Source organism: Colobus angolensis, unplaced genomic scaffold (assembly GCF_000951035.1).
Source record: "Colobus angolensis palliatus isolate OR3802 unplaced genomic scaffold, Cang.pa_1.0 Scaffold26, whole genome shotgun sequence".
NCBI lineage: Eukaryota > Metazoa > Chordata > Mammalia > Primates > Cercopithecidae > Colobus > Colobus angolensis.
The window spans coordinates 13273984-13297123 of record NW_012115821.1 but is presented as its reverse complement, the minus strand read 5'-3'; the positions used below and the strand labels follow the sequence as shown (position 1 = coordinate 13297123).

Genomic DNA, 23140 nt, shown 5'->3' with positions numbered 1-23140 from the left:
TACCAGAAATAAATAATTCATAAGTTTTAAATTGCATGCTGCTCTGAGTAGTGTGATGAAATTTCTCGTCATCCTACTCCATCCCACCCTGGATGTGAATTCTCCCTTTTTCCAGTCTCCATGCTGTAGATGCCACCCACCTGTTAGTCATTTAGTAGCTGTCTTGTTGATCAGATTGACTGTCACAGTATTGCAGTGCTTGTACTCAAGTAACCATCATCAACTTGGGTGGCTGCGGATTGTTTATTGAACCCTGTGGAATTCTGGCCTTTAATTTTCTATTAACTAAAACATAAGTGGCTCATACATGCCTCTCTCTATCAATGTCCCAACCTCCATACTGGAAAGTGGGAATGGGTGGGGTTGTAGGCTATGACATCTTTTATTCTGCTCCAGTGAGTCTTGGTTAAAAAAAAAAAAAAGTGTGGGTGTCAGGCTGTTATATATAAACTCTTCTACTAGCCTGTAAGTACCCCAGGGCACTGAGATCACATCCTGCTTATCACAGTAGTCTCACAGAGCTAGGTTAAGGGGTTTACAATTAATTAGGAAATATTTGCTAAGTTGCCTTTTTTGAAGCCCTTCCAGAGTTACATATTGGCTCATCTTTTTATTGAGCACCTACTTACTCTCAAGTATGGAAGTAGATATTGGGGATTTCACAGTGAAAAAAACAAGGTCTCCAGCTTGTTCTAATGGAGAAGATAGTAATAAATAAACCAGTCCACATATAGTATGTCAATTCCCAATAAGGACTATGGAATAAAAATAAAGCATGACAAAGTGATAGATAGGGATGGGAAGTATTATTTTAGAAAGGGTAGTTTGGGAAGGCCTCTCATATAAGACACCATTTAAGCTGAGTTGAGTGAAGTAGAGGTAGGAACCATGCACACATCTAGGGGAAGAGCATGCCAGACAGAAGACTGTGAAGAGCCAAAAGAAAGATGCATTCCTCTGCTATAGCGTATTTTTTAATGTAATCCAACACATTTATTAAGAGGTGGGTCCTCTAGACTGTAAAACTCAATAGGAACCAAACACTAGGCTCACAGCATGAGGTTCATCTTCACAGAAGTCAGATTTTGGTTTGCACAAAATAGTTCTCAGTTAAGTCTAATCATTATGGCTCTGATGTCTGAAAGAATTTCTAAATGATCATGTGCCCAGCTTAAGACAGAGATATTAGGACTAAGCCATCCATATGGTGATGACGGCTTATGCTACTGTCTTTGCAAAAATAAATATGCAAACCTTCCCTATCTCATAATCAAGAATAGTTAGTTTTGGGGGGAAAACAAAATCATGTGCTAAGCTTAAATGGTTCTAAAAGCAAGCTGAATTGCTACTTTAAAAAAATTAAAATTAGTCATTCATGAGAGAGAATATAAATGCCTACGTGTGACTACTTAAAAGCTTCATTACACTTATGTGCTTTTTTTGGGGCAATTTAGTTGCTGCAAGGAGACTGCTTGTAAAACAGCTCTTCACTTGTAATACAGGCTTGATTTTCACCATCAAAAACCTCCTGTGACCTAACAAAGAAGAAAAAGACAAGCAACACTAGCATTACTCCTCTTGTACTTAAGGATTCATTTTTTAAAAACACCATATATGAGTTAATACATTGTTATATACACAAGTGAGCTAAGGGTCAGCAAGGTGATAGAAAAAGTAATGAGACTATGTTGAGAAAAATGGGGTAGTTGACGAGAAAATCAACTTCATTTATAATAATATTCTAGTGATCAGCAGGTGTATAACCCTCTCAGTTATGGTCATTAACAGCATTCATTTCAAACTTAACATCTACATTTGCAAACCACTTGAAAGTAAAATTACTTTTCAATTCAATTTTCAATTTGCTTTCAGATCTTCATCTTTGATTGACAGTTTTTTTCCCACAATGGCAACTCCATGAGAATTTCAGTAAATGGTAGCACCCATCCAAGAGTGTAGATAAACTCATCTATTCAGATTACCTATTCACTTTTCTTCTGTATGTACAATCATTTACAATCATTTGCAAATGCTCACTTCAGGTTAGAATGAACCTGCAAAACTGATCTCAGACTTCTGATGATTTGATTCATTTATAAGAATCATTTGTTCTTTAAGCCAAAATGGTTTTTATTTTTCCTCATCATGACCTAAAAATTACAAAATTAGAATGCACATTTTCAGTGATGGTATCAAATAGCTCTAGGTATAGTTACAAGGAAATAGTGAGATTGCAAAATAGCCTGTTTAAATATGTAAAATGTTTCGATATATATTATATGGCTGTGTACTGAATTTAACAGCCAGCAGAAGATGCTTCTGTGGCCTCCCTTACGCATTCATTCTAATGTTTCATGATTAGTATAGGGAATTTCGTTCCATTAGTTTTCCCTTCTACTGAAGTTTAAATTCACTGAGGATTCTTCTGTCTTTAAAAGAGAAGAGTAGCAATTCTGAACCCAAGACACTTTATTGTGCTTATTAAAATACACTATAGCTCATTTCATTTTTTTAATGGTTAACATTCTTTACAATGCATATTTTATGCCTATGATTTTAAATTAATAACTGGCACTCTTGAAACCTTTCTTTGAATATCATTTGATTCCCTTTTTAAAAACGGCTTTATTTCAGAATTCACTACCATATAATTCATTAAGATAGCAAAAAACCACTAGTATCTGAAAAACTACTGAAATAAAAACTAAAAAAAAAACAAAAAAACAAAACTTTACTGAGGTATAATTTTTATGCCACAAAATTTACCATATTTAGTATAAAATTCAATGATTTTTACTATATTTAAGGACTTATGCAACCATCACCAGAATCCAGTTGTAGAACATTTCCATCATCTCAAAAAGATCCCTTAGACCAAGAGGGGCAGAACAAGAGGGCAGAACAAAAGGCTCCACTGATCATCCCCTCTGCAAGGACACCAATTTAACAACTATACACAGAAAAAAACACCTTCATAAGAATAAAAAAATCAGGTGAGCACTCACAGTACCTGGTTCTAACTTCATATTACTGAAAGAAGCACTGAAGAGGTAGGAAAAACAGTCTTAAATCACTGATGCCACCCCTCCCCCATGTTCGGTTGTGGCAGCATGGTGCACACACCATTTCTGTGTGTCAGGTAGAGGAAGACCCAGCAATTGTGAGGCATTTAACTCAGTGTTGCCCTTGTTATAGAAGAAAGCAAAACTGGATCAAACTCAGCTGATGCCCACCCACAGAGGGAGCATTTAAACCAGCCCTAGCCAGAGAGGAATCACTGATCCCAGTGATTAAAACTTAAGTTCCTGCAAGCCTAGCTACCATGGACTAAAGTGCTCTGGGACCCCAAATAAACTTCAACAGCATTCTAGGCCACAAGGTCTGCAACTCCTAGGCAAGCCCTAGTGCTAAACTGGGCTCAGAGTCTGTGCACTGCGGGGGCATGTGACCTCTTGAGACACCAGCTGGAATAGCTAAGGGCATGCTGGCATTACTCCTCCTTTAACTCCAGGCTGCACAGTTTGTAGCTCCTTTTCTTCTGCTTGAGGAAGACTGGGGAGGACTTTGTTTTGCACCTTGGATACCAGCTCAGCAGCAGCAGGATAAGGAAACAGTCAGAGGCATGAGACCCCCTTTTCAGGCCCTAGCTAGCTCCTGGATGACCTTTCTAGACACACTCTGGGCCAGAAGGGAACCCACTGCCTTGGAGGAAAGATCCAGTATGGGCAGGATTCTTCACCAGCTAACTGAAGAGTCCTTTGGCACTGAATAACCAGCAGTGATACCAGCGTACTACACCAAGGGCCTGAGACTTGCTGACTTCACATGAGACTCAGTACATTTCCAGTTGTAGTGGCTATGGAGTGAGACTTCTGCTTGAGAAAAATGAAAGGAAAAGTAATGGGACTTTGTCTTGTATCTTAGGTACCAGGTTGGCTACAATGGGGAAGAGCACCAAGCATGTTCTTGGGGCCCTCAATTCCAGGACTTGGCTCTTACAGGGCATTTCTGAACCTTCCCTAGGCCAAAGGGGAGCCCACTTCCCTGGAGGGTGAGTCCCAGACCAGGCAGCATTCACCACAAGCTGAACGAAGAGCACTTGGGCATTAAGGGAACATCAGCAGCGGTCTAGCAGTACTCCCAGTGGGAAGGAGGTGGCCGTAGCCACAGGGCAAGACACCTCTGCCTTTGGAAAGGGAAGAGAAGAGTGGGAAAGACTACATCTCCTGGTTTGAGCGCTGTCTCAGCCACAATACAATAGAACACCAGGTAGACAGCTAAGGTTTCTGACTTTAGTCCCTGGCTCCTGGATGGCACCTCTGGACTGGCACAGAACCTAGAAGACCTTGCTACCCTGAAGGGAAGGCAATTCACTGGTGCACGAGCTTCTGCACGGCAAAGGAAATACATTAGTCCATTCTCATACTGCTAATAAAGACATACCCGAGACTGGGTAATTTATACAGGAAAGAGGTTTAATTGACTCACAGTTCAGCTCGGGTGGGGAAGCCTGAAGAAACTTACAATCATGGCAGAAGGGGAAGCAGACACATCCTTCTTCACAAGGTGGGAGCAAGGGGAACAATGACTACCCAGCAAAGGGGGAAGCCCCTTATAAAACCATCAGATCTCGTGAGAACTCGCTATCACAAGAACACGATAGGGGAAACTGCTCCCATGATTCAGCTGTTTCCACCTGGTCCCTCCCATGAAGGGGAACTACAATTCAAGAGGAGATTGGGTGCTGACAGAGCCAAACCATATCAGGAAACAATCAACAAAGTGAAGAGAGAGTCCACAGAATGGGAGAATATTCACAAACCACCCATGTGACGAGGGACTAATAATTAGAATATATAAGGAGCTCAAACAACTCTATAGGAAAACATCTAATTATCTGATTTAAAAATGGGTAAAAGATTTGAACAAACATTTCTCAAAAAAAGATCTACAAATAGCAAACACACATATAAAAAGGTGCTCAATATCACTGATCATCAGAGAAATGCAAATCAAAACTACAGTGAGATATCTTACCCCAGTTAAAATAATTTACATCCAAAAGATAGGCAATAACAAATGCCGTCATGGATGTGGAGAAACGGTAACCCTTGTACACTGTTGGTAGGAATGTAAATTAGTACACCCACTATGGAGAACAGTTTTGAGGTTCCTCAAAAAACTAAAAACAGAGCTATCACACGATCCAGCAATCTCACCACTGGGTATATACCTAGAAGAAGGGAAATCAGTATATCAAAGAGATATCTGAACTCCCATGTATGTTGCAGCGTTCTTCACAATAGCCAAGATTTGGAAGCAAACTAAGTGTCCATCCACTGATTAATGGATAAAGACAATGTAGTACTTATATACAATGGAGTATTATTCAGTCATAAAATAGAATGAGATTTAGTCATTTCCAACAATACAGACAGAACTGGAGGTCATTTATAAGTAAAAAAAGCCAAGCACAGGACAGACATTCAATGTTCTGACCTATTTGTGGGATATGAAATCAAAACAACTGAACTCATGGAGACAGAGTAGAAGGATAGTTACTAGAGGCTGGGAAGTGTAGTGGGCAGGTGGTGAGGACATGGGAATGGTTAATGATTACCAAAAAAAAGAATGAATGAATAGGACTTAGTATTTGATATCACACAGTGTGACTATAGTCAATAATTTAACTGCATATTTAAAAACTAAAAGTATAATTAGATCAAATTCTAATTAAAACAAAGGATAATGCTTGAGAGGATAAATAACCTATTTTTCATGATGTAATTACTACATATTACACATGCCCATATCAAAACATCTCATGTACATCATAAATATATATGCCTATTATGCACTTACAAATTTTTAAAAACATTATTTAAAAAAATCCCTTCTGCTTGTTTGCAGACAACTGCTACTCAAACTCTCAGCCCCAGACAATACCAATCTGGTTTTGGTCTCTAAATTGACCTTTTCTGGATATTTCATATAAATGTAAAAAAAAACATACAATATTTTGCATCTGGCTTCTTTTACTTAGCATAATGTTTTAAGATTCATTCATATTGTAGAATGCACGATAACTTTTTATTGCAGAATAGTATTCTAGTATATGGATATGTCACATTTTGTTATCTATTCCCCAGATGACTTGATGGAACTGTAGGCTGTTTCCACATTTGGCCAACCTGAATGATGCTGCTATGAGCATTCATGTTCAACTTTTTATGTGGACACATGTTTTCACTGTTCATAGGTACATATCCAGGAAAAGTGGCTGTGTTGTTTCATATTCCATCAGCAAAGAAAGTATGAGAGTTTCAGTCTCTTCACATCCTCACCAACACCTGATATTCTCTATATTTTTGATCACAGTCATTAGAGTGGGTGTGAGGTATTATCTCATTATGGCTTTAATTTACATTTCTTTAATGATACATAGTATTGAAAATATTGTCATGTGGTTTTTAGCCCTTTGTCATTTTTTTTTTGTGAAATGCCTATTCAAACCTTTTACCACATTTGAAACTGGATGATATATTTTCATATTAATTGTAATTGTAAAATTTTAAAAATATTTTGTGTACAAGAACTTATCATATATATGATTTGCAAATATTTTCACCAGTCTGTGGTTTGTCTTCATTTACTTGTGTCTTTTGAAACACAACATTTTAAAATGTTGATAATGTCCAATTTATCATTTTTTTCTTATACTAATCTTATTTTAGTACTATATCTATAAACCCTTTCAGTAACCCCGGGTCATAAATATTTCCTTCTACAAGTTTTATAATTTTAACTCTTACATTTATTTTTTTCCCTTTTTTGAAATGAATTTTCACTCTCGTTGCCCAGGCTGGAGTGCAATGGCACCATCTCCGCTCACTGCAACCTCTGCCTCCTGAGTTTAAGTAATTCTCCTGTCTCAGCTTCCCAAGTAGCTGGGACTACAGGCATGTGCCACCACGCCTGGCTAATTTTGTAATTTAGTAGGGACGGGGTTTCACCATGTTGGTCAGGCTGGTCTCGAACTTCTGACCTCAGGTCATCCACCTGCCTCAGCCTCCCAAAGTGCTGGGATTACAGGTGTGAGCCACCGCGCCTGACTGAAGTCTTATATTTGAGTCCAAAATCCATTTGAGTTTATTTTTGTTTATAGTGTGAGGTAAGGTTCTAAATTAAGTTTTACATATGTGACTCTTCAAAGGTCTCAGCACTATTTGTCGAAAAAAACCTATTCTTCTACCCATTAAATTGCTTTAGCACTTTTGTCAAAAATCAACTGGCCATAAATGTAAGGATTTGTTTCTCGACTCTCATGCTGTTGCATTGATCTACATGTGCTCTTCATGCCAGTAACATACTAACTTGATTATTGTAGCTTTACAGTAAATTCTGGAATCACTAATTGTAATTTTGCCACCTTGTTGTTCTTTTATAAAATTGTTTTACCTTTGAATTCCATATAAATTTTAGAATCAGCTCATCAATTTTGACAAAAACAACAAGTGCTCATTGGGATTTTTCCTATCAAAAAAGTCTAACGAATTTGCAGAGGATTGTCATCTTAATAATATTGAATCTTACAAATAATTAATGTCTCTGCATTATTTAGATGTTTAATTTCTCTCAGCAGTGTTTCGTAATTTTCAGCATACAAATCTTGCACTACCTTTGTTAAATTTATTGCTAGGCCAGACGCAGTGGCTCACGCCTGTAATCCCAGCACTTTGGGAGGCCGAGGTGGGTGGATCACCTGAGGTCGGGAGTTCAGCACTAGCCCGACCAACATGGAGAAACCCCATCTCTACTAAAAATACAAAATTAGTTGGGCAAGGTGGCGCATGCCTATAATCCCAGCTACTCAGGTGGCTGAGGCAGGAGAATCGCTTGAACTCACGAGATGGAGGTTGCAGTGAGCCAAGATCACATCATTGCACTCTAGCCTGCGTGATAGAGTAAGATTCTGTCTCAAAAAAAAAAAAAAATTATTCCTAAGTATTTTATTATTTTAATGATGTTATTGTTACTGGGATTGGAATTATTTTCTTAATTTCATTTTTCAATTGCTCTTTGGTAGTAGAAATGCAATTATTTCTGCATATATTGACTTTTATATTCTGCAACTTTGCTGAACTTGTTCATTCCTTTTAGTGGTTTAAAAAAATGCATTACATTGGATTTCCTATGGACATATGTTTATGATTAAAGACAGCTTTTCTTTTTCCTTTGCAATAAAGATGACTTATGTTACTTATTTTTCTTGTCTTATTGCATTATACTAGAATACAATGGTAAATATAAATAATGAGTGAAGTCATTCTTGTTTTGTTCCTAATCTTAGAGAGTCAGCATTCAGTCTTTCACCATTTAGTATGATAAGCTATATGTTTTTCATAGTTTTCCTTCTTATCCTAGTTTGTGGAAAGTTTTAATCAGAAATGGATGTTAGATTTTGTTATATGCTTTATCTGTCCCTATTGTGGTGATTATGTGTTTCTTGTTCTTCATTCTATTAACAGGGCATATTACATTAATTAATTTTTGAATATAGACCCAGCCTTTCTTTCCTGGGATAAATTCCACTTGGCCATGGTATATAATCATTTTTATATGTTTCTAGATTTTGTTTTCCAATATTTTTGTTGAAGGCTTTTATATCTGTATTCATGATGAATATTAGTCTGCAGTTTTCTTGTGATGTTTTCATTGTCTTTGGTATCAGGATAATAGCAGTCTCATAAAATGAATAAAACTGTGCCTTATCCCAGCACTTCGGGAGGCCGAGGCAGGCGGATTACCTGAAGTCAGGAGTTTAAGACCAGCCTGGCCAACATGGCGAAACCCTGTCTCTACTAAAAGTACAAAAATTAGCCTATGTGGTGGCGGGCGCCTATAATCCCAGCTACTTGGGAGGCTGAGGCAGGAGAATTGCTTGAACCCAAAAGGCAGAGGTTGCAGTGAGCCGAGATCACGCCACTGCGCTCCAGCCTGGGTGACAAGAGCGAGACTCTGTCTCAAAAAAACAAAAACAAAAACTGTGCCTGTCCTTTTCTATTTTCTGAAATATTTGACATTTGATATATTTCAACAGTGAAGCAACCTGGGCTAGAATTTTTCTTGGTGGGAAGATTTTTTAAATTATTAACTCAATTTCTTTACTTGTTATATGTCTATTGAAATTTTCTATTTTTTTCTTGATTCAGTTGTGATAGTTTCTGCCTTTCAGGGAATTTTTCCATGTCAACCAAATTGTCTATGGAGTTGGCATAAAGTTGTTCAGAGTATTCTCTTTTCCTTTTAATTTCTAAAGGGTTACAAGCAATGTTCGCCTGTTTTACTGATTTTGGTCATTTGTATCTTGTCTCTTATTTTCTTGGACAGTTTAACAAAAGACTTGTAAGTTTTGTCCATCTTTTCAAAGAACCAACTTTGGTTTCATTGATTTACTGTTCTTCTGTTTTTACTCTTTTCTGATCTGTGATTTCTACCCCAGTATTTTCCTTCTGCTTTCTTTGCATTTAGTTTGCTGTTCTCTTTCTAGTTTCTTAGGGTAGAAATTTAGGTTATCGATCTGGGAATTTTTCTTCTTTCTTAACATACGAATTTACAGGTTCAAGTTTCCCTTTAACCACTACTTTGGCTACATTTCATACATTTTGGTATGCTGCATTTTCATTTTCATTCAGTTCTGATCTTTAAAATATTTTCCTTATAATTTATCCTTTGACTCATCGGCTATTAAGACACATACTACTTAATTTATAAGTATGTGAGCATTTCCTCAATTTTTTTATCTGATGTTTATTTCTAATTTAATTCCATTATGGTCAGAGAACACACTTGGTATAATTTCAATCATTTATTGACACTTGTTTCATGGCCTAGTATTAAGATTTCTCCCAGAGAAAATTCCGTGTGTATTGAAAATTCCGTGTATTCTGAGATTTGTGACCACAAATTCTCTGCTAGTATTTCTGTTATTACTTTACTTTTAAGCCTGGCTTCCTAGGGGTCACTGCGGTGTTAGCATTGCTTGGTGGTCACCAACAACTAGTCAGAGGCTGTACTAATAAAGTTTCCACCCTTGCTGATGGATCTGTGCATTGGTTATGGGACAATTCAAAGCTCAGGCAGTGAACGTGCCTGGCCCAGCTTTTACTTTCTGCTAGGCCCTCTTGTGTCTCCTCTGCAACTGTATAAGGCCTGTCATTTAACCAGAAATGTGTTGATAGCAAAGGCTCTTTTCAGTCTCTCCAGAATGTGAGCATGTAGCCTTCCAGACCCCCAGGGATATGCAGGTACTTATCAAAGCTCACTATGGCTGACTTCTTCCCTGGAGTGGCTAACGTGCCAGTCTATTGCTTGCCCCAACCAGGATCTCAAACTCAGGCCAGCTGTGATGTTGGCCTTTTCTATTCATATACCACCAAAATTGCTCAGGTTTCAACACACGAAGAGACATGGGGTATTTCCACTGTGCTCCAAATCAAGTCAGCTGGCTCTGGCAATGGAGCTGCTGATTTTCATTGACTGCACTGACAGAGCTGGGGAAAAAAGGAGGGACTGCACCAGCCCCAGACAAAGTTGCCCCAGGCTTCCATACTTCTTCCCAAGGTTCAGTAGTGTGTGTGTGTGTGTGTGTGTGTGTGTGTGAATAAATGCTTCTTAATTTGTTTTAAGAGTTGATGTCCATAGTCCTGAAATGGTTATTATTGACTATTTTGTCCAGTTTTACTATTGCTTTTTGGAAGAGAATTTGCTGAGTTCCTTACTCTACCATTTTGTAATTCCTGCCACCTCTCATTTTAACCTCCGTCTTATTTTCCAGTCTTTTGCTCAAATCACAAGAATACTTGTGATCACAGCATGATCAAGTATAACATGTTATTGTTAATTATCCTGAAACCAAGGATGAATATGGCCCTAGTACCCTTGGGAAAGACAATAAACTAAAAATGATTTTTATATATTCCCTTAAAGACCCACTAGATGGTAACAGAGAAGCCTCAAAATAAGAACCACTGTTTTTTTAATCCCCCTTCCAGAATTTTTAAGATACTTTCATTATTCATAAAAAGTAATGTATGCTCATTTTGGAAAACCTGGAAAACATGGAAAAGAGGAAAGAAAGATTAAATACCTACAAAATCATCCAAATCCTACGTAAACTAAAAATAAAATCCTAAGCCCCACAACTGATTGAACAGATTACCTCTTGGCCAAGGGGACCCCAAACTGAGTTTACAGCCATGACAGGACAGGAGGTCAGACACTCCTCACTATAACCCCTCCCTTTTGCAGTTTACACACAACTGACCAGCATTTATGTTAAAATAGAAGTTTTAAGACTGACAGAACAGACTCTTTGTGGCAATAAGATACCAAATTATAGACAGGACCTAAGGCCACACCAGGCAAGGGTTAAGTTATGCACTATTACACTTAAAGAATGTACTCTGTTCTAGCTGCCACAAGTTTTTCTTTTTCTCTAGCAGCTAAACAAGCACCGGCCTTGAGATAAGCAATACTGAAGCAGCTGCAGCTTGCCAACCACTAGACACTTTCTGAGTTCCTTATTCCACGTCATAACTATAGCTTCAATCGGACAAGAGACTGATTTCAATAACCTTCTCCTGTTAAGAAGACTACCCACTATGGACTGGTTCTGGCCAGTTTAAAGAGGCTGGTCACTCAAATGCCTTTGTGTCCTAAAAAGACCTTTTTAGGTACAGGGCCTAATTGTAATACATTTGAATGTTGAGTCTCCACCCCAAGGTGGGCATGTAACATGTATGTTTCCTTATCACTCATGTACACAACCCTTTCGTGAATATTCATAGCTCCCCATATATCTTGTTGGATATGTATATTTGGCTAACCTGGTCCACTTAAATTCCTATCTTATCCCTTTCTTCCTCGAAGTGCTTGCTTTGGGTTTTAAGCTGGAGGCGGTGCTCCTGACTGTGGCTTGTAATCCCCTTCTTAAGAAATAAAGTTTTCTTTTCTTCATTTATAAATACTGTGATTTTTAAGTTAACACCTAACACTTACTAATAATAATTTGAACTCTTTACATATTTTTGGTTTTGTGTATATATCAAATTGCACACACATTTTTGTATCATGCATTCGTGACAAAATATTTCTAACCTAAAATGAACCATAATTAACATAGCTCCTATTAGATTTTGGTGATGACATCATTGTATACTAATTTTTGGAGGTATTTCTATTTTCTTAAGACAGGTTGCTGGAAGTAGACTTGCCTGTCCAAATGGTATAGACAATCTAACATAATAGTGGACACCTGAAACCACTACTGAACTGTTTTCTAAAAAGGTTCTGCCCAACCTACCACTCATATACTCACATTGTTGGAATTTAATTCATTTTCATTTTCATTTCTTTGCTTACCAAGGTTTGCATTTATTTGTGTTTTATATGCTTTTTATCTGTAAAATTTGTGTTCATATCTCTACCATTTCTTCTAAAAGGGTCACAGTGGTTCTTCCTGTCCAGGGCCCTGCAACAACCATCCAGTGAGGTTGGCATTATGAGATGAGCTGCTATTTTATAAATAAAGACACCAAGGCTCAGAGGTGTTAAGTTGCTGAATGTCATAAACCCAGTAAATGGTGGAAATGGGTTTCAAACCTAGATTTTACCACTCTAAAAGTTTATGTTTTTTCCATTATATTTCTTTCCACAGGTGAAATAATCTAAAATAATAAAATGATTTGTCTACTTCTCTGATTTTAAAAGACTGAAAAACATGAGCATTTGGGGATAAGTGGAAGCATAAAATCTCCTTGTTATTATGGCACTTAAACAGTGTTACACCTCAATAAATCTTTTTTTTTTCTTTTTTTAATTGTTCAAAGTTCAGGCTAAAGTTTAGGTTCTGGAGGCAAGGGTGTTAGATTCCAATCTCAGATGTGCCACATCCTAGCATTTAATCTGGGATAATTTACTTATCCTGTCTGAGCTTCACATAGTTGCAAATGAGGACAATAATAATAATATTTATTTCATATAGATAAAATAATTAAAACTTTTTAAAATAATTTAATTCCTGCCATATAGTAAATGCTCAAATGTTATCTGTATTGCTAAATGAATTATACTAACTTTCACAATTATTAAAAGCATGTTTCTAAATGTATTTCAAATAGACTCCTATACATAAAGTAGAATTAGTTTACTTGATTGATAGAACATAAGATACTGTAACAAGCTGATGTACAACACTAAAAAAAGAGTTACATGGCATAGATGAAGGAGCACTTGGTGTTAGCTATTACTGAATAATATGCCTGTGAAAATGGTGGAGAAAAAAACCTCTGAACATTTTTGCTCCATAAAAGCAATGAGAACACTGACGAAAATGGTCAGGATCAACTTTTCAAAACACTGGAAATTAACCAAAGGATTGCATCAATCTGGGAAGTATTCAAGAAAAATGACTGAGTATCAGTAAAGTGCAGGGCCTTGGGGCTGGCAAGGCGGGCTCCCATCCTACTCTGTCTCTTCCTAAGTGTGCTCATGTGGTCCTGCCATACACAAGCTTGACAGGTTCCTCCCTGAGCATCCCTTACAGCTTTCTCCATTCCTGCCTTGACCGTTGTCCCAGAAGTGACCCTTAAAGCCAGAGAATGGCCCTTGTTTTCTAAGAACAGAAGCAGAGAGGAAGTCTTGGCTGGGGCCAGACCACTGGGTCCTTATTTGACCCTGTAAGTCCACTCCCTCCTGAAACATGTCCCTACGTCAGGCTTGGCCTGAAGTAAATAGGAAGAAATAAATACTGAGAAATAAATTTAACAAAAGAAGTGCAAAACATATACACTGAAAATTACAAAATATCATTGAATTACATATATGTATTTTATATATATATAAAATGATATTATATATATATATATATATATGTATTTTTTTTTAGACAGAGTCTCACTCTGTAGCCCAGGCTGGAGTGTAGTGGTGTGATCTCAGCTCACTACAACCTCAGCCTCCCAGGTTCAAGCGATTCTCCTGCCTCAGCCTCCCCAGTAGCTGGGATCACAGGTGCCCACCACCATGCCTGGCTAATTTTTTGTATTTTTAGTAGAGACAGGGTTTAAGTATGTTGGCCAGCCTGGTCTCAAACTTCTGACCTCAGGTGATCCACCCACCTCAGCCTCCCAGAGTGCTGGGATTACAGGTGTGAGCCATCGCACCTGGCTGAAAAATATTTTTTTTAGAAAACAAAATAAACAGAAAGACATGCCATGTTAATGGACTGGGAGACAATATTTTTAAAATGGTAATATTCCTATATTGTTAAAATGACAATACTCCCCACTCCACAAATGATCTACAGATTTAATCCATCCCTATCAGAATCTGAGCTGACTTCTTCAAGAAATTGACAAGCTGATTCTAAAATTCATATGGAAATGCAAAGGACTCACAGCAATCTGGAAAAGCATGAAGAAAGTTGGAGGACTCCCATTTCCCGATTTAAAACTTATCACAAAGCTATAGTAAACATGATAGTGTGCTATCAGCATAACGACAAGCATATAAATCAGTGGAAAAAAATAGAAAGTTTAGAAATAAAACTACATTTAGAAATAAAACTACAGATAATTGAGTTCTGACAAGGGCACCAGGACAATTTAATGGGGGAAAGAATAGTCTTTTTACAATGCTACTGCAACAACAGAATATTCACATGCAAAAGAAAAAAAATTTGATCCCCATCTCACATCATATACAAAAATTAACTCAAAATGGATTGAAGGCCTAAATTTAAGAGCTAAAACTATACATCTCTTAGAATAAAATAAGTGAAAATCTTCATGCCATCGGAATAGGTAACAGTTTCTTAGACATCATGGCCAAAGCACAAGCAATAAAAGAAAAAATAAACTAGACTTCATAAAAATTAAAAACTTTTGTCCTCAAAGGATGCTACCAAGAAAGTAAGAAGACAACCTACAGAATGGGAGGAAATTTTTATAAATCATATATCTGATAAGGGTATAGTACATAGAATAGATTTAAAAACTCATATGAATCAACAATAAAAAGATAACTAATCAAATCAAAAATGGGCAAATAATTTATTTTTAATTTTTGAACTTCTATTTTAGGTTTAGGGGTACACATGAAGGTTTGTTACACAGGTAAACTCATGTCACGGGGGTTTGTTGTACAGATTATTTCATCACCCAGGTGTTAAGCCCAGTATCCAATAGTTATCCTTTCTGCTCCTCCCACCCTCCACCATCAAGGAGACCCCAGTGTCGGTTGTTTCCTTCTTTGTGTTCATAAGTTCTTATCATTTAGCTCCCACTTATAAGTGAGAACATGCGGCATTTGGTTTTCTGTTCCTGTGATAGTCTGCTAAGGACAACAGCCACCAGCTCCATCCATGTTCCTGCAAAAGACATGATCTTGTTCTTTTTTATGGCTGCATAGTATTCCATGTGGTATATGTATCACATTTCCTTCATCCAGTCAGTCATTGATGGGCATTTAGGTTGATTTCGTGTCTTTGCTATTGCGAATAGTGCTGCAATGAACATTCACGTGCATGAGCCTTTATGGTAGGATGATTTGTATTCCTTTGGGTATATACACAGAAATGGGATTGCTGGGTCGAATGGTAGTTCTGCTTTTAGCTCTTTGAGGAATCACCATACTGCTTTCCACAATGGTTGAACTAATTTACACTCCCATCAACAGTGTATAAGTGCGCCCTTTTCTCCACAACCTTGACAGCATGTTATATTTTTTACTTTTTAATAATAGCCATTCTGATTGGTGTGAGAAGGTATCTTATTGTGGTTTCTATCTGCATTTCTCTAAGAATCAGTTGATATTGAGCTTTTTAAAATATGTTTGTTGGCTACATGTATGTCTTCTTTGAGATGCATCTCTTCATGTCCTTTGCCCATGTTTTAATGGGGTTGCTTTTCTCTTGTAAATTTGTTTAAGTTCCTTATATAGTCTGCATATTAGACCTTTGTCAGATGCATTGTTTGTAAATATTTTTTCCCATTCTGTAGGTTGTCTGTTCACCCTGCTGATAGTTTCTTTTACTGTGCAGAAGCTCTTAAGGTTAATTAGATCCCACTTGTCAATTTTTGCTTCTGCTGCAATTGCTGTTGGCATCTCTGTCATGAAATCTTAGCCCATTCCTATATCCAGGATAATATTGCCTAGGTTGTCTTTCAGGGTTTTTAGTTTTGGGATTCATATTTAAGTGTTTAATCCATTTTGAGTTGGCTTTTGTATATGGTGTAAGGAAGGGGTTCAGCTTCAATCTGTTCCAAATGGCTAGCTAGTTATTCCAGCACCATTTATTGGATAGGAAGTCTTTTCCCCATTCCTTGATTTTGTCAGCTTTTTTGAAGATCAGATGGCTGTAGATGTGTGGCTTTATTTCTAGGCTCTCTGTTCTCCTCCATTGGTCTATGTGCTTGTTTTTGTACCAGTATCATGCTGTTTTGGTTACTGTAGCCCTGTAGTATAGTTTGATGTCAGGTAACGTGATGCCTCCAGCTTTGTTCTTTTTGCTTAGTATGGGCAAATAATTTAAATAGAAATTTCTTCAAGAAGGTATACAAATGGCCAGTAAGCAAATGGAAAGATGCTCAACATTATTAATCAACAGCAAAATGTAAATCAAAACCATGAGATACCATTTCGCACACACTGGGATGGGTATAATAAAAAAAGACTAATAATAATATGTCTCGATGAGGATGTGAAGAAATTAGAATCCTCATGATTGCTGATGGGAATATTAAATGATACAGCCTCATTGGAAACAGTTTCCAATATGTAAAGTTCCATATGACCCGGCAATTTCACTTGTAGGTGAGCTCCAAGAGGACTGAAAACATATGTCCACACACAAACTGGTATATGAATTGTTCATAGCAGTATTATTAGTAATAGCCAAAATGGAAACAACCCAAATGTCCATGAACTGATAAGTTAACTAATAAAATATGTTATATCCACACAATGTATTATTCTTCAGACCTAAAAAGGAAAGAATCACTGATATCCATGTTGTGTGTTTCATAGTAATAGAATGGAAATAATAGTTCTTATTCTTATCTATTCCACTCTACAATATGGATAAACCTTGAAAACATTATAAGTGAAAGAAGTCAGACACAAAAGACCACATATAGTATGGTTCCACTTATATGAAGTATTTGAAAGAGTCAAATCTAGAGAGACAGGAAAAGGGCTAAGGGTAGCAGGGAGTGGAGAGTACCTGCTAATGGGTATGGGTACTTTTCAGGGTGATTAAAACATTCAAAAATTACATAGTGGTGATTGTTTCATAACTGTGAATTATACTAAAAATGACTAAGAATCACCCACTTTAAAAGGATAAATTTTATGATATGTGAATTATAACTGAATTAAAAAAAGCTATTACTAGTTCAGTCACTTATTGATGATGAGACTTCGGGTAAATGGAATTTTAGAAGAAAGGTATAGATAAAATGAGAACTACTATTTTTATTCCATTACTATGAAACACACAAGTTTCTTGGTGACACTCTTGATCCTGAAATGTTAGTCACTGTGGGTTGAACTGTGTCCCTCAAAAAGATATGTTCAAGTTCTAACTCCTGGTACCTGTGATTGTGACCTTATTTGTGAATAAGGTATTTGTAGATGTAATCAGATTAACATGAAGTCAGAATGGATTAGAGTGGGCTTAAATCCAATTACTGGTGTCTTCATAAATAGAGGGATATTTAAACAAAGACACAGGGAGAGGATGCTGTGCAACAATGAAAGCAGAGATTGGAGTGATACACCTGCAAACAAAGGAATCCCAAAGATTGCTGGCAATTGCCAGAGACTAGGAAAGAGGGATGGTACAGATTCTCCCCCAGTGCCTCCAGAAGGAAACAATCCTGCCAAAACCTTGATTTTGAACTTTCAGCTTCCAGAAACAGTAAATATACATTGTTTTAAGCTATCCAGTTTGTGGTTACTTGTTATGGCAGCCCTCAGAAACCAATACGGTAATTTTCACATCATTAGTCTTAAAGAAAAAGGTTATCAGAACAGGAGTCAACCTCTTGGAGTTTCAATTTCCTCCCCTATAAATTGGGAATAATAAAATCTGTCCTTCCATTGTACTGAGAAAATGATCATAAAAATACTTAGAAACTGATTTATAAATGCAGGGTATTACTCTTTCCGGTGTATGCTTCTAATTGCTTTGTCAGTTCTAATTTATTGCATTTTTCTCTTTCTCTTTCTTTAAGATCATCTATTTTCAAGTAACATTTGCCTTCCTTAGAGAAGTTACTGTTTGGGTGTAAGCTGCCTATTTAAAAAATAACCATCTCTAGCATAAAAGGGAAAATTCAAATTATGAATCTGTAACACCACCCACTCTCCTAACCTCCCAAGCATACATTTTGCCATAAATTGACAACAAATTTACCTTTCATTTGAGGAGATATCAAGCACTGTAACCTTTTGTTAATACATATATGTAGGACATTGCTTGTTCCAGTTAATTGACTATTCTGTTGAGCCCAACAGTGCTATCACAAACGATCACTTTCCGAAGCTTACAATAAAGAAGATATTTGGCACTGAAAGTACGTTTTTCACAAATCACAAATCAGTTAAGGATTCTCAATTATCAACACAAACTATGATGATAAGATATTACCAATTATTTATAGTCTTGAAAACTTTTTTTTTAAGTTTAAAATAAATTGCCCACCAATAAAAATTTGACAGTATTCAACAAGGAGAAAATATGTCAAATGTTTTAAAATATCTCCAACATTCATTCTTGAGATCTTTCTATCCTTCCTCACCTCTGCTCTCCAGAATGTATCACTATAATTGCAGAATACTTTTACTCCTTAGGCAGTATATACATTCTCTTTTTCATTTTTACACGAAAATCTCACACATAGTTGAATAGAGGACATTTCACAGGTACACAAAGATACACACACGGATATTCAAGGTAACACTAATAGCAAAACAGAGGGAAAACTTAGAGGTCCACCATAAGGATCTAGATAAATAGGTTATGCTCTAGCCATGCAATGGTATATATAGCAGCTATTAAAAAGAGTGAGACAGATTTAGTAGTATGGAAATCGCCTCAAGATAGGTAACAGAGAAAGCCCCACCGTCACTACCAAACCAACTGCCAAAAAGTGTTAATGGTATGATTCCACTTGTGGGAAAAAGGACTGTAATATCATACAGATGCACACACACACACACACACACAATTAAGCTCTAGAAATACTCACAAAAAAACCTGCTAAAAGCAATTACCTTTGGAAAATGACTCCAAACTTTCTTATTATAGGTGTGGATTACTTTAATTATGTATGCAATTTTAAAATGGCAGAGTCTTACAGCATAAGAAAAAAGCAATGATTAGTGGTTAACTATTTATTTGAAATAAAATAAACATGCAAAAAACAATATTTGGTTTTAATAAATAACGTAAAAAAGTTCCTTTATGACCTGGGATCTCAAAAAAGACATTACACAACATACGTAGCACAAAGGAATTGCAGATAGGGGCGTTCTGCTAGGCTCATACCCATGAGGGGAATCAATAGACTATCCTTCGAGGTTAGAGCACAACAATTTACTTATAGTGGTTTATCGAGTACTTAGTTCAATATGAGCGGACATTTTGTCAATAACATTCTAATGCATGCTACAGATGACAGTTCAATGCTATAATATAAAAGCTAGAAGGCCGTATAATAAAATCTATAGGTCCTTGGAGTCAGAGGATGATCATTTGTAGAGGACCTAAAGAAAAACACCAAGAAATGTCTTATTGCAGGACTTAATGATTGTTTTGGTTATTATGGATTGCATTAGTGAAAATACACTGGTGCCATTTTTAAACATTCTTTTATCTTATAAAATTCTAGTAAATGAAAGGTGAAATTAGAAAGCTTTCCTTCTAATTTGAATTAGGCTAGAAGCTTATCAATGTAAACACATTTCCCAATTAAGTTAGACAATATGCAGAACTCACCACCTGGGCATAATCCTGTTGGTTCAAAATAAGAGCATGCAATGAGGAGGTAAATTAACTCATTCAGTTCTATAATCAATTTGTAAGTTTCCAGCACAAAGCTAAAGTGTTTACATGAGTGAGCTATATTTGTGCCAATGTTCAAAGCATAAGTAAGGCAGTATTGCTAGAAGGAACAGTCTATAAATTAGTCTCTTAAAAAGTATGTTCAATTAGATATCAAGTTCATTTTATGGGGAGAAGTATAATATAGTACACAGCATTTTCACATTTGATTTCTGAAGCATTCCTTATTTTCATTTTCCTTTTCTCTAAAACTGGATTTACATATTATTTAAACAATATTTGGGGATGAATTAAAATATGCATTCAAATCGTTTCTAGGGACGATTAAATGTTAGCAGCTCCCAGGCTCTCTTCTCATTTTTTAAAAAAATTCTTTTCCTTGGGGATCATGTCCATTCTCACCCAATTTTTAAACGTTTTTTATATGTTCATAACTCAATCTAGATATCCAGCCCTAACTCATTCCTTGAACTCCAAACTGCTTAACTGAATTTCTTCCAGGATATTTCACAGATATTTCAAATGAAACCCATCAAAGATAAAGAATCCTTAATTCCTTACCAACACCACCTCCCAATGGCTCAAATCATTCACTTAAGCCGTTCTTGACTCACACTTCTGTGCCAAAAGTCTATCAGTTACATGTTGAATCCACTCATTTCTCTATCTCCTATACTGTCACTCTTGCCCAGGCACCACACAGTTCCTGGCTTCATAGCCTTCCAGCTGGTCTCCCTGCTTCCATTCTTATTCCTCTAGTCAATACCCTCAAGAGCAGCCAGGATGACCATCTGACATGGGGATCAGATTATCTCACCACATTTCATTGGCCTCACACTGCTCTGAGAATGGAATCTAAATTCCTAGCTAAAAAGGACTACAAATTATCCTGCCTCACTCACCAGGTGTCATTCTCTACAGTCAGGAAACAGAATTCATCCCACATAGTTAAAATGAAGAGACTATCATGAAACAATTCCTTACACAGATGTGGGCAGGGTAGAGGAAACAAAGGAGGGATGGTTAGGAACCCCCAAAATAAAAACAATGGGCAGCCTTTACCATTCCTAGGTCTAAAGGGGCAAGGTAAGGAACCAGAGCCAGAGCAATTGGATCCTTATAGAACGGGTCATCAATAGGAAGTCCAAAGCAGAAAAAGAAGGAAGGAATACCGTGGCTTCTCTCTTGTCCTGTCTTCTGATCTCCTGCTGGTACTTCTCATTGTCTGGGAGGCTTGAGGAAATCAGAAGCCTGAGGTCAAGGGAGTCTGGGTGATTCATATGGTATGATGTACGAAGACAGGAGCGGGCTACCTCCAAGGACACAGAGTAAGTGAGAGAATGGCAGGGAACAGATCTAGAGGGGTGGAAGGGAGGCTTTTTCTTTTTGTTTTGGGAGTACATGTGAAAGTTTGTTACACGGGTGAGTTGCATGTCAGAGGTTTGGTGTACAAATGATCTCGTCACCTAGGTAGCGAGCACAGTACCTACCTAACAGGTAGTTTTTCAACCCTTGCCCTCCTCCCACCTTCCCCCCACTAGTAGTCCTCAGTGTCTTTTGTTCCCCTCTTTGTGTCTGTGTGTATTAAATGTTTAACTCCCACTTTAAATGAGAATATGTGGTATTTGATTTTCTGTTCTGGTGTTAATTCACTGAGGATAATGGCCCCCAGCTGCATCCATGTTGCTTGTAAAGAACATGGTTTTGTTCTCTTTTATGGGTACATAGTACTCCACGGTATATATGTTATATATACCACATTGTAGGATAAGCGCACCTGATAGTATAATTTAAGCAAACCCTTAGAATGACACTGTATGGCAGATGCACCTGAATATGTGTTCAGAGCTAGGGAATCCTGGAATGGTCAACCTAAAGATTGATTCCTTATCTATGATAAACATTTAAATGCCCCTGGCCCATCCCATGGAACATGGGCTGTACAGGGGATTGGGGTCTTGAATTCTGGGTTAAATGAAGGTTTCCAGGTGGAAGTTGTTAGGGGGAGGGTGGTAAGTGAAAATGCTACATAAATTCCATGCCATTTGCAAGTGGTCATGGTTCTCTTGCCAAGCCCACTGCTACTGGGCCAGGTGAATATGTTGTCCAGCCTGCCACCACTGGACTGTAGTAAGGCAGATATCTTGTCCAGCCCACCACCACTGGACTGTTTCTGTATGCTAGGCAGTTCTCCTGTCCACCCCACCACCACTGGACACTCTCCTCTGTATGGAAACACAGAATAAAACCCAATATCTCCTTTGCTGGCTCTGGGTCTCTTTTTCGGCCTCTTGAACCTGGTACCTTCCCTACTGAGGTTAGTAGGAGTTCAGCAAACACAATTTCTTTATCCAGTAGGTGGCAGGGAGATTAATCAGCATACGTGCCAGTCTCACTCTCGCCAGCGTCACACTTGGTGTGTCCTTATCACAAGGATTTGCACAAGCTTTTTTTTCCAGCGGGTACACTATGCTTTCTACTCTTCACATGACTAGTTCTTTATTCTCCTTCAATTCTTAAATTAAATATTCTTATCACCTTATGTAAGTAGGTACCTCCTTGGTAAGTGCTTTGCCTGTTTTTTTTGGAGTACTTACCAAAATTTGTAAGTATTTTATTTGCTTGCTTTTCTGTCTTCTCCTCCAGAATATGAGGGCAGCAACAATCTGTCTAGCAAATGCCTGTCTCACAGTAGGTGTTCAATAAATAGTAACTGAATAAATGTTGGCCAAATTATATAGCAAAATCACAAGACTATGTCTAGAGACAATGAATTTATAGAAATATATCCATGAATTCTAAACTGAGGCAGCACTGAAGAAAATGCACTTACTCTTTATTTTTCTATACAGCATAATCTTAGCTAAGAAAAAAATGAAAAGTCTTTATGTAAAGAAAAAATCTGCATTGATAAATGCTCCATTCCATGTTTACTTAAAAGGAGAATGTCTATTATGGTGCCAATGGTCTAAAAGAGAAAAACTGCATCATTTAAAAGCAAGGTTATGCTCATTT

General features: G+C 37.2%; 1 protein-coding gene and 1 long non-coding RNA gene across 3 annotated transcripts in view; one reads left to right on the top strand and one right to left on the bottom strand.

Annotated features, from left to right (window-relative positions):
- Positions 1-23140, bottom strand: part of LOC105515401 (chromosome unknown open reading frame, human C3orf67) — a 317628-nt gene that overhangs the window by 202741 nt on the left and 91747 nt on the right. The gene's annotated exons all lie outside the window — the stretch shown is intronic.
- LOC105515400 overlaps positions 1-23140 on the top strand; it is a 208821-nt gene that overhangs the window by 125513 nt on the left and 60168 nt on the right. The window contains exon 2 of the long non-coding RNA XR_001002322.1: positions 17767-17977. This is a non-coding gene — a long non-coding RNA (uncharacterized LOC105515400). The remainder of the gene's footprint in view (positions 1-17766; positions 17978-23140) is intronic.